A 13,212-nucleotide genomic window follows, 5' to 3' on the forward strand; every position below is an offset into this window, starting at 1 on the left:
CGCGCACGTATATGTTGTTTCCTGATCTCCCACCGCGCACGTATATGGCTTGCAAAAGTAAACCTTCCGAGAACTTCGTGTGCTTCTCGCACACAGGACATTTATGAAATACGCATATCCTCAGGCTCTCTATCTATACATTTGTTTTCCCAGGAACCCAGACCAATCAGTTAAATGAGACCCTAAGTACTGTTCCTTAAACAAAACAGAACAAAAAAGCTAGTGGTCAGTTATTCAAGGTAGACTTTGGTTGAAGATGAAGAGAGGGGAAGGAATGTGCTTTCTAAACCAGTTGCCTTTTTTTCCTGGCAGAAAAGCTGGACGTGTGAAGTTACATCCTCAGAGCTGGCACCAGTCTGTTCCACCTTTCCCTCCTCCTCACGCTGCCGGCTCCCAGCAGCGACAGCAAGGGTTAAACGGGCGGCAGAGGCTGCCCTATTCTCTTTGCCGAAAGGTGTGGGCCCATTTTTTGGCTTGAGCCAGTTGGCGGGAGTGGTTTGAAGAAAACCAGCTTGTCACTCCCTGTGCTGTTCCCACTCGGTGCATAAAAAGAGGATTTCAGCCCCTGAGGCAGACCAGGTGGCATCTTTCACAAGTACAGAATTTGTTTTTAGAACTTTTTGTTGTTAAGTTACAGTCCGCCTTAGAAGTAAGTACTGAAAGCTTACCAGCCCACAAACAGTCCCCATTAGGGAGGCCTGTGTGCCTGCAAGGATCCACGCATTGATTCTTTCAGGCCGCGAAAGCACGGTGAGGACTTGACCAGGCGTAAGGCCCTTGGCTGGGTGCTTCAGAGGATACCAAGATAAGTGAGATGTGGCTCGTCCCTTCGTTTGCTTACAGATTATAAGGGAAATAAGAACAAATACGGCAAGTTCCAGCATGTGTTTTAGTAGAAAAGGCACGATGCAATTTGGCATCAGAAGCTCTCGGTTCCTCTACTTACTAGCTGGTGGCCTGGCTCAAGATACTTAGCCTTTTTGAGCCTCACTCATTTCCTCCTCTGCAAAGGCAGGTAACTCCTAACTTTCTGTTTCGTCTCCTCCAAGGGGGCGTGTATGAAAGCAGCTCCTGTAGTGTTGGCACATGGGGGGTGCCCAGGTCATGCTGCTGGAATGTCTAAATACCAGAAATAGACTTTTTAAGTACTGTGAGAGTCCAAGGCGGGAGGAGGGCACATTTCCATTGGACTTGGTGGAGAGGGGACTTTGTGGAAGATTTTGGGAAGCCTGGCTCTTCTGACGTAATATGGCTTTTCTAGAGGTTAAACACATGCTACTGTAACAATAATAAAAATGTATTTGTTTAGTACTTTAAAATGTTTAAACCACTTTCACTGTACCATCCCATCAGATCCTGATGATAATATTGCTAACGTGTTCTAGAATACATCTCTTTTCCTCTATATTATATTCCTCCATATCCCGTGATTTCATCCCGAGCCTTACCTCTCTGTGGATGTTCCCCTAAGTCCCCATTTCTTTCTTTCTTTTTTTTTTTAAAGTTTATTTTAAGAGAGAGCGTGCGCGCAAGCTGGCGAGGAGTAGAGAGAGAGAGGGAGAGAGAGAATCCCGAGCAGGATCCGCACTGCCAGTGCAGAGCCCAACGTGGGGCTCAATCCCATGCACCGTGAGATCATGACCTGAGCCGAGATCAAGAGTTGGATGCTTAACCACCTGAGCCACCCGGACTCCCCTCAGTCCCCATTTCTAATCCCAGCTCTTCTCCCTGTTTGCAGATTTGCCTTCCCAGCCACTTGATAGACATATCTGTCTGTGTGTTCAGTTGACTCTGAAATTGGAAGTGTCTGCAGCCAGACTCCTCATTCCTCCAGTGAACTCAGGTTCCTTCCTCACAGCCCTGCTTCTGTTCAGGACATTCTGTTTCTGAGGTGCCCAGATGCTGCATCTGAAAGGCATCAGCCAACCCCTGTTTTGTACTGGAAATCCTCTCTCCGTTGTATCTGTCCTTCTTGTCATTCCTACTGGCGTTTCCTAGTTCAGTCCTTCAGTTGCTATGTCTCCTGATGGCCTTTTAACCTTTCTTCCTATGTTAGTTTATCCAGCACAGAGCTGTCACTGTCTTCCTGAAGAAAGTTCTGATAATGTAATGTTCTTTCCTTGCTCATCACCATCAGTGGCCCCTGTCACCAACTGAATTAAGTACACATCTCTCAATTTGACATCCAAAGCATTTTCTGTTGTCATCCCAGCTGACCTTTCTGCCCCAATCTGGGTTCTGTATGTGTCCTATTGTTCAAGCCAAACCGTTTTCTGGGATTTCCTGTGGACACACCTTATTTCACTTCCATACCTTTGCTTGGGCTGCTTCTTGTATGAGATCATTGAATTCTATTTCCTCTCCTGTAGAATCTGTCACAGTTTTGTCTATCGTCATATATCTTCTCAGTCCCGAAAGTCACCACCACCTGCCTCCCCAGCAAGACTGCACTTTTCCTTCTTATGTTTTTGCCTCTGTTGTTATATTGTTGCCCTGGACTGTAAACTCCTTAAGGCTGCATCTCTGCTTCCATCCGTTGAGGGCTGGTGAGCCACAGCCCATGTTCTGCCAAGCTCGCCCTGCCCTCAGGCCATGCCAGAGCTCAGCCACAGTTCCCTCTGACTGGACTCCCTGGTGGGTCAGAAGGCTTTGAACTTGTTGGATCCCTGTGCTACAGATGCGAGTGGTCTCCTGAGGCCATGTGTCTTCTGGCCCAGCTAGCAGGCTTGTTTCCCTTATGGACCCCTGTTTCCTAGAGGTGGAGCTTTATTTCGTAGGAGTGGCTTAACAGCTGAGTCCTGAAGGTGGTAAATGTGCTTTTGATCTTATGTGCCCTGTCATCTACTCCTGTTGTGGCCTTTCCAGCCTCCTTTTTCCCTGCCTTTACCCCACAGTGAGCCTGGCCACAGACATGGTCATTTGGAACATTTGGATAGCTTGGAATCCACAAAGGCTGGGCTAAACTGAAACTTGGCTAAAGGGCCTAGGGAAAGGATAGGGAAGAGCTGAAAATTACAATACTACTACTTAGAATTATGGGTGACATTTAATGAAATTATGGATTAAATTCAAATAAATCAGGGGGGCCTGGGTGGCTCAGTCGGTTGAGCATCTGACTTTAGATCGGGTTGTGATCTTGCGGTTCGTGGTTTTGAGCCCCACATCAGGCTCTGTGCTGACGGCTCAGAGCCTGGGGCCTGCTTTGGATTCTGTGTCTCCCTCTCTCTCTGCCCCTCCCCTGCGTGCGCTCTGTCTCTCTCTGTCTCTCAAAAATAAATAAACGTTAAAAAAAAAACATTTTTTTTAACGTTTATTTATTTTTGAGAGACAGAGAGAGACAGAGCATGAACGGGGGAGGGTCAGAGAGAGGGAGACACAGAATCCGAAACAGGATCCAGGCTCTGAGCCATCAGCCCAGAGCCCGACACGGGGCTCGGACTCACGGACCGTGAGATCGTGACCTGAGCTGAAGTCGGACGCTTAACCGACTGAGCCACCCAGGCGCCCCAAACATTAAAAAAAATTTTTTAAAATTCAGATAAATCAGATAAAGTTTTTAGAGCAATGAGCAAATTCAATAATTTGTGATTTTATTTAAATTAAATACTGAATTCAGTATCATAACAGGATGGAAAATTTTTGTTTTAGGTGCTCAAGAGATTTTTTTTCTAGAATAATTAGAAAAATTGTGTAACTAAACACAGATTTGAAAGAAAAGATAGTTGCCTTTTTTTTTTTTTTAAACCTGTATCAATTGTCTTAATAAATAAGACCCCAAATCTCTTCGGGTGATTTTGTGTCAGGATTTAAGTAATAGAACATCATAGTAAACATGGTTTAATTTAGCCTTACTCATGTTTACTTGAGTCACTGAGATAATCCTATAATAAATATTGTGCTTCTACAGTTTTTTTTTTTTTCCTTTGATAAATATATAGTCCTGAGTATGCTAAGACAACCAGCTGTCAGGAGAAGATGTGTATTTGGTTTTAGTGGAACGAGCTATCTTAGCCTCTAGGGATTTGAGATGTTCGTTTTACTAGTCTGGGAGCAGGGCCAAAAGGGTTCTTCGTGACTTCGGCTGGAATTCTGAAAAGTAAGTTCAGCAAGTTTTCATTAGTGAGTTTGGCCCTTTGTTTTGCCTGTGCCTCCCAAAAGATCAAGAGCTCAGCCTGCACTTTGAAACATTACCAAAAAGAACCAGAACGGAATTTAGTTGGGGGAGAAAATCAATCAGCCCCCAAATAGCACATTTTTGGAAACATTCTGGTGTAGAACTCCCACCTCCCCAGCTGCCTGAGTTGGTGGTGTATCAATGTTTTTATCTAGCTTTCTTTTTAGGCAGAAAATATACATTTAGAAAGAAGATGTATATAATAAGTCTGTGATAAATCTCACTGGTACATGTTTCTTAAACTTGTTTGACCCTTAAGCTCTAGTCTTGGATTTATTTTGTGTCTGTGGGCAGTTCTGTGCCTTGTTTCTCTTAAGCACTATTCTCCTGACTACAGCATACTGATTAGCTTTCGACTGTAAGATATAATGTGTCTCCGTTTAAAAAAATCAACCTAGCACCTTTCTGCTAAACATCTCGAGGATTATGTGCAGTGTTTTTTCTGCAGTGAAGATGAGAAGTTCATGGTTTTCAGTTTTACCCTATATTTCGGCAGCAAAGCTCTGTGCTATTTTATGCAGTGTTCATTTGTATTTATTCACAAGTAGGAAGATATTCCTCAATGGAAGGTCTGCAATGAAAGAGTGATAGTTAACACAAACATTAGGCTGTGTTATAGGTAGGAGCAGAGAAATTAGAAAATGGAAGAGAAGATGTCATAGAATGTTCCAGAACTGATGGAAGATACCAATCCTCAGATAGAGGAAATACAGCAAGTCTCAAACAGGCTAAATAAAAAGAAGTTGACACCTAGTCATATCATCTGAAACTGCAGAACACCAAAAATTAAAATATCCATAGTTGACACATTATGTTTAAAGGAATAGTCGGTTGACACAGACCTCTTTGGAAATCTGATGAGAGCCACGGACCTTCCCCCAGAAAAATATACAGATTTAATATTTATAGAGGAAATTATAATCCAATACTACCCATCTCCCCTTCCCCCAAATCTACCGCTGCCTTGTGTTCTTTATTTTCATTAATTGTTTGACTAGCGTAGAGCCTCCTGGCCATGGAACCTAAGCATACTGTTTTTGACCTTCCTTTGACCATTGTTGCCCATACGTACACAACTGCTGGTTGATTTTGCCTGCATGGTGTCTCACATTCATCTGCTCACCCTTTCCCTACCCCTGTTTCAAGCCTCTGTATTTTACCATTTGCCACATTAATCTTTTGAAAGCAGAGCCGGATCCATGTCAGTCCCTTGCTTAGACACTCTCAGTGTCACTTTTCAAGATGGGGAAGAAAACTGCATGTTATGCTGTCCTGTCTGAGAAGCCTCAGTGCTCAGCACACTCATAGCCACCTGTATCCCATGTATCTAACAACTTTATCCAACATGTTTAAGCGTTTTATAGCAGGAGGACTCTGGGTTATCGCATTGGTCACATTGTGAGATATGCTGCACTATATCTTGATCGTTTCAGTTTTCTATAAGGATTGACTGTGATTGTAGCTGTTCTTTGAATGATATTCCAGTAATATTCCACTGCATTTTCCTGTTCTTTACCTCTTGTGGTTTTTAGTAAACCTCTCCCTTTGAGATAACTTATCTGAGCTACTGTTGTCTCTCAGCTGGACTATTGAAATACTCTTCTAACTGGTCTCCCATGCCCACTCTTTACTCCTTAACTAGTTGCCAAACTGCAGGCAGAGTGGGCTTTCTAAATAAATCAGATCTCATCACTTAAAAAAAATTCATTCCCTTTGATCACCAACGATCACTTACCAGCTTTATCTCACTCAAGGCTTTTTCCTGTATCTCCCAGCATATATATGTATGTGTGTGTGTGTGTGTGTGTGTGTGTGTGTGTGTGTGTGTGTGTGTGTATTATAAAATCTATGTATATACATACATAAACGTATGTATATAATACAACCCATTATAGTCTGTCATCAAGTTCTAGCATTTTTTCCTTCATACTGGCTTGAAGTCTGAACTCTTCTAAGTCTCTGTTTCCTCCTATCCTGTTATTTCAGTTTCCTTCCCCTTTAATCCTTATTTTTGTCAAACACTGGGTGGAGGTAGAAACAGATGTGTAAAAAAAGGTGGCCTTCGATGCTCTGGGGTAGTTCTTCCCATCTCTTTCAAGTATGAGGACCAGTTTTCAGTCAAAACCTTTTCTATGAGTGTGGAAGGAGGGCTTGACTACAAGGGGGCAGCACAAGGGGATTTTTTAGGATTATTTTAGAATGATGGAATTGTTCTGTATTGTAGTTGTGGTGGTGGATACACAACTCTGCACATTTGTCAAAATTTAGAGAACGGTGCATTGTAAAGAGTACATTTTACCGTGGTCAAAAAGTAAATTGAAAAACGTTTCACAGATCCGTACAGGTAAAAAATAATACTTTTTAGTATTTCTTGTGAATTAATGATGAATTCAAATACCTCTTAAATGAACCTGCATTCTATTAATCACAAGAGCGTGTGCACATGTTTGAAAAAATGGATACATATACATGCTTCTCTGTGCTGTAGATATGCGTATGCATATATGTATACACACGTTCCTGTATCTGTTCTTATATGTATGATATATTACATGCACAGCATTTATTTGGTCTTCAGATGCTTGGTATCCAATCAATTAGGAAAGCTGTTATATCATAGTGTCCTGAAGACAGCAGATTGGGAACATTAGTAATAAGGGATGTTTAATAAATGACCATTTTCCCACAAATTCTGTTGTTTATATGTATTGATATTTGTTTAAAGAGCACATTTTAACTTCTTGCTCTCAAAATAGCTAACATAATTACTACGTTTGGAAGCAGTTTTTAACCTTATTGTTTTGTCTCATAGTGGAATGACGGATTCACCAAGAGCCTTGCCATTCTGGCTCTTCTCTGCCCAACACAAACACCTGGGTTTCTTAGTTTAGCTCACGGTGGGGACGGAGGAACTCCAGAAGGAACAAGTCTCCAGGGTATTGAAACCAACACTTGGGAGCTCTCCTCTTGTGCTTGGGCCTTGGCCTGTGTGCAGCTCCCATGGCTCACAGCGCTTCTTTTTCTAGGGCTCCCAGCTCTCAGCTGTTCCGTGTTTTTCTCAGACCAGTATGCTAGCTACACAGTGATCTCTGAATTGGTCCATTACATTCAAATAACATCTTCCACTTAGTGTTCAGAGCAGTGTGTGGATGTAGATAGGGAAATAGGGCAGTTGGGTTATAAAAGAAATCATCTTGCCTCATTTTCTTCTTAAAAAAGTGTACGGTTTGTTACATCCACAACATAACAAAGGGTACTTATTTAGTCCCGAAAGTAATGGCTTGGTTCTTGGCTACAAGTGTTTGGTGTAAGTAGGTAATGACTAAGGCTCTTAATGTATAAAATTCACATATTAAGTGGAACCCCTTATACTGTTGTTGGAGGAAAGGTCCAACAGCAATGATGTTGTCAGATTTTACTGTGTGAAGTTGTATTAAAGAGCATGTAATTTGATCCTGGTATGTCTGATTTTGATTCTCATAATATAGGGCTCATAATTAATTATGTTGGAGTTTTTCTGTACTTGTTAAAATTCAGACACGCTGTCTTTCGCTAATGACTTTAATGAATGGAGAAGCCTTTAGTTTAAAACAAAACAAATGATGAGTTAACATAATATTGTAAATAGGACCATAACATAATATTGTAAATAGGAATGAACATCCTGTCTATGAACATTATCTTTTACAGACAGCTTCAACAAAATAGAGGCCATTCTTGAAAAAGACTAAAATCTACTACCTTGCCAGATTTTAGCTAAACCAAACCATTAATTTGAAGAACTTATGCATCGGTGGAAAACTTACTTTACTGACAGCCTTTCTCTCTTTTTTTCCTACATGCGAAGAACTTTCCCCTCCTACTTTTTAATCCCTCCCTTCCCTACTCCACCCCAACCTTTAAAAAGTATGATGTAAGATTGGGTTGTTTTGTGCCAAGTTTTCATCCTGGAACAGATTTTTATTGCCATGTTTCTCTGAGAAGAGGAGTTTATGACCAAATGGTGATAACAGTTCCGTGTTTTCATTGCCTCCTCTGACCTAGTACTATTTTCTCAGTTTTGTTGGAGTTTAACGTGATCAATCCAATATGTGTGTTAAAGCCAAAGGAAATTATTTTGAAAGCTTTTAAATTTTCATTAACTATAATATCATATATGATTCTCTGGAAAAAAAACATATTATGGAGCATGTGATTATTTTTAAATTTTAGATTTTTCTGTTCATACCATAAGGAAACCCTTCAAAATATTTGTGGATATTATTTGTTTTGGTGACTGATCTTTATTATTCCACTCTGTTAGGGGTATTGACCAGTGGCTGTTCATTTACTCTTGGAATACTCTTCCTCAAAAACACAGATAAACTTGTGCCTGTTTGGTTCTGGTCAGTGGAGAATTTAACTTTGGGAGTCCAAATAGCAGAAACGACTGAAATTATCCTCACTAGGGATATGACTTGAAATGCTTTGGCATAGAATGAAGCTATAAAGAAGTAGATAGATTTCTCTGTTCTCCATGGAAAGGTTTCTGAGTTGAAGAAAAGGGGTAAATATCAGAAAGATGAGCAGAAGTCTACATTTTTATGTTAAAATAAAAAGCTAGGCCTCAACCCTATAGGATATATTTTCTACAGGAGAGAGAGAGAGAGAGAGAGAGAGAGAGAGAGAGAGAGAGAGCGCGCGCGCGCTGGGTACTAGCAATAGCAAACACTTGATGAGCACTTAAGTCACATGTTTTAAGTACACTCTACCCATTAACTCATTCGGTCCTCACAACAACCCTTTAATCGAAATTGGTTACTACTGTTGTCCCTATTTTATAGATGATGAGGCTGAAATTCAGAGAGGGCCAGAAACTTGCCTGAGTCACTTCCCCAGTGAGTGGTGGCACCGCCATTTGCATCTGGGTGGTTTGACTCCAACAAGATTTAGGGTAGAGATCAAAGGGAACTTTAGCTTCCTGGTAGTGTTTTAATTTTTTTCAGGGTGAATTTAGGCATTTTAATTATGAAATTAAAATTCATAAAAAAATTGAAAAGAATCTGATTGGAAATAAATATCCTGGAGATTTGATGACCTACATACTTTTCGGTGGAACCTGTGTTCTGTGTGTGATAAATGCTATTATTCGTGGGGCTTCTGAACATGTGGTGATTGTCTGATACTATGCTGTAATCCCTCTCATCTACTACAGGGTCTCCCAGCTTTGGCACTGTTGACATTTTGAGCTGGATGGTTCTTTTCTGTAGGGGACTTTCCTGTTCAACATATTTAGCAGCATCCCTGACCTCTACACACAAGATGTCAGTAGTATCCACCAACCCCCCCCCCCCATCTTGACAGCCAACAATGTCTGTAGTGTCCCCTGGAGAAAAGGTGGCGGGGGATACAAAATCATCCCCAGTTGAGAACCACCTGTCTACTATCAGTGCCCTTCAGGAACCCTCCAGGAGTCTATTTGTACCCGTGCTGCTAAGCTTTAGTAATACCTTTCTTTCATATCGTCAAACTGTTTTCCTTTAGTGTGTGTAATGATTGTCATACCAAGGTCATGCAGAACAATTAGAAGTTGAAATAATGGACCCTTCAGTACTGTTCATATTACCCTATTCCTGCCTTACCCCTAAACTCGTAGCCTCTAGTCTTTCCATATGTCCTGTGTGATGTACAGCCAGCTGACTTTTAGAGTCTCTCCAATTCACTGTCTGCCTCCTATCCTCCCTTAATCTCAGGAAGGAAGGCCACAGCTCTCCACTTGGTACCATATTTAAGGTGTGTTTTTCCATTTGTATCTTTGATTTTTTCCCCTCCTTTCCATTCCACAGATGAGTATTTCCTAGTCAAGTTCTCGGTTTTCTCACAGACTTTGGTGACAGAGCACTTCTGCATGTTTACACTTTTGGGCTGGTTTTTATAACCTTATTGGAAGGGTCACTCAGCATCTTAGTTCGAAAGGACAAATGTATCTCAAAGATCAACAGGACACAAAGCTCAATTCTGCCTTTTGCCCAAATTCCCAACATTCGGGAGATAAATGTAGTGAAGCCAGAAGCAGAGTCTTCACCTCTGTTGTCAACAGCTGCTTTACCCTTCATCCTGGCCCACTAGGCCCTCCCATCAAGATTAAGTATTTAGTGAAATACAGAGGTAGGTATTGGCTAAGAGTACTGCTTTGCAATAAGACAGATTTGGGATTAAGCCTGACTGCCACTCTCTGGTATGTGAGCCAGTGTCAGTTGCTTAACCTGTGTGACAGTTTCTTTATGTATAATCCTCAGAGTTTTTGTCAGGATTGAATGAGAGAATGTGTACAAAGTGCTCAGCATAGTGCCTGGCACTTCATAAACCCCAGACACGTGGTAAGTTGCTGTACTTATTATTACATTGTCATTGTCATCAACATCAACCTCATCTTCCTCCTCCTCCTGAAATGTTCAGAGACCCCAGTTTTTGAAAATTCCACTGTAGGTGCCATGCACCAGGACCTTGCGGTATTGTCAGTCCCCTGAATTCATTTAGGGTAAGCTAGTGGGGAAAACGTAAGAACAGACATCTGAAGTTGGAGACAGAAATGAACTAAAGATTTCTATAAGGGAGCAGCTTTTGACTTTTTTGGGCTACCACCTTCCTCCAAACTTGAGAACCCCATGATAACTATGAAAGCCCAGCCTCTGCTACTACAGATAGTTGCACCTATTCTTTTTCTTTTTAATTTTTTAATGTTTTTTATTTATTTTTGAGAGACCGAGAGGGACAGAGCACGAGTGGGGCAGAGAGAGAGGGAGACACAGAATCCGAGGCAGGCTCCAGGCTCTGAGCTGTCAGCACAGAGTCCGATGCGGGGCTCGAACCCACAAACCGTGAGATCGTGACCTGAGCCGCTCAGGCACCCCCTAATTTTGCATATTCTTCAGAGGATTCACAGACTTCTTATATACAAGCCCAGTCCCTTTAGGGATCCACTACTCTCAATTAAGAATCCTTTCCTAAAGTTTCTTCCTGAGATACCATCCAGTGAGATGTCCACTGGCCACTGCAGTGGGTCAGCCGGCTAAGGACAAAAATCAGACAAGAGCAGTCCAGCAGCCCCTGAGCACCGGCCGTGACAGACACCGTGCTGAACACATTGCAAACATTACTTTACTCAATTTGCATGACAGGAATTGCTGGCTCACAATTATACGTGTGGATTTTGAGGCACGGAAGGGTTAAGTAACTGCCAAAGGTCAACAATGAGTATGTGGCGGCAAGACGACTCCAACTCTGATCTGTCATTTTCCACAGCCTTTGCTCATACACCCTACCTACTGCTTCATTAAAGGGGGCCACAGTCCACTGCGGGCGGTGAGTGCTGTGCTTCAGAGTGTGGTCCTCGGAACACCTGCGTCAGGGAGGTGATGAGTTTGGGAAGTGGTGAGCTTGGGAGTTAGTTAAAATTGGATTCCTGAGGTCACTCACATTCTAAACCTAAGGTCTGGGAGTGGGTTCAGGAACCTGTGCTTTTAGCAAGTACCAGAGGATTCTTATGCTCACGAAATATTTTGGGAGTCACTGGTCATTCTGATGTGATGTGGCTTAGAGTGTTGGACAGAACGGAAATGAAGGACTATGAAGGGCAGACAGAAAGAGCTAAGAGTTTGCCCTGTATGTGCCCATATCTTTGAATACATACTGTTTTTGTTTTAGCTTGACCCTGACTATTTTAATCTGGACCCATTTAATTGTCAATTAATTTAATCCAGCCTTTCTTTTGCTGGAAGTTTGGCTTCCTACACTAGCTTCTCTTCCTGACTTTTATCACTTCTTTTTTTTTTTTTAATGTTTATTATTTTTGAGAGTGAGAGAGCACATGCAGAGTGGGGGAGGGGCAGGGAGAGAGGGGGACAGAGGATCTGAAGTAGGCTCTGTGCGATAGCAGAGAGCCCGATGTGGGGCTTGAACTCACAAACCATGATATCATGATCTGAGCCAAAGTCAGATGCTTAACTGACTGAGCCACCCAGGAGCCCCAGGGACTTTCATGACTTCTTAAAAGTTGTGTGTTTCTACCCACTTCTTAATGGTACTTACCTCTCCTAAGGCCCACAGGAGAATGCACCATGACTGAAGCCTGGAAGTGTCACTCTGAGTTTCAGGCATTCTGTCATTCTTTTCTTCTACTTTGCCTTGCTATTTTTAATTTTTTTTTAATTTTTATTTTTTAAAGTTTATTTATCTTGAGAGAGAGAGAAAGATAGAGCACACACATGCAAGCTGGGGAGGGGCAGAAAGAGAGGGAGAGACAGAATCTCAAGCAGGCTCTGCACTGTGAGTGCAGAGCTCCACGTGGGGCTTGATCCCACAAACCAGGAGGTCATGACCTGAGCTGAAATCAAGAGTCAGGCACTTAACTGACTAAGCCACCCAGGCATGCCTGCCTGCCTTGCTATTTTTTAAATAACAGCTTTGTTGACATATAATTTATATACCATACAGTTCATCTATTTAAAATACTTAAGCGTTTTTTAGTATATTTACAGAGCTGTGCAACCATCACCGCAATTTTAGAACATTTTTATCACCTAGAAGAAACTCCATACCTGTTAGCAATTACTCCCCATTTCCCCCAGCCCCCAGCAGCCACCGATCTCCACCAAATCTCTGTAGATTTGCCTCTTCTGGACATTTCATATAAATGGAATCACGTAATATGTGCTGTTTTGTGACTGATTTCTTTCACTTAGCATAATGTCTTCAGGGTTCATCTGTGTTTATCATGTACCAGAACGTCATTCCTTTTTATTGATTAATAACACTCCATTGTATGGACTCATTTTATTTATCCATCCTTCAGTTAATGGGCATTTGGGTTGTATTTACCTTTTGTCTATTATGAGTGATGCTGCTGCAAACATTCGTATTACAAATTTTTGTGTGGACGAATGTTTTTGAACCCCTTGGGAATAACGTTTACTCAGGTCTTTCCTTCATTTCTTAATTGGGTTATTTTTCTTTTAATTATTGAATTGTAAGAATTCTTTATATTGTGGATACTAGAC

General features: G+C 41.8%; 1 protein-coding gene across 5 annotated transcripts in view; it reads left to right on the forward strand.

The window, feature by feature from the left end:
* Positions 1-13,212, forward strand: part of BABAM2 (BRISC and BRCA1 A complex member 2) — a 405,089-nt gene that overhangs the window by 224,215 nt on the left and 167,662 nt on the right. The gene's annotated exons all lie outside the window — the stretch shown is intronic.

Source organism: Herpailurus yagouaroundi, unplaced genomic scaffold, assembly GCF_014898765.1.
Source record: "Herpailurus yagouaroundi ecotype Mexico unplaced genomic scaffold, PumYag 188, whole genome shotgun sequence".
Classification (NCBI taxonomy): Eukaryota; Metazoa; Chordata; class Mammalia; order Carnivora; family Felidae; genus Herpailurus; species Herpailurus yagouaroundi.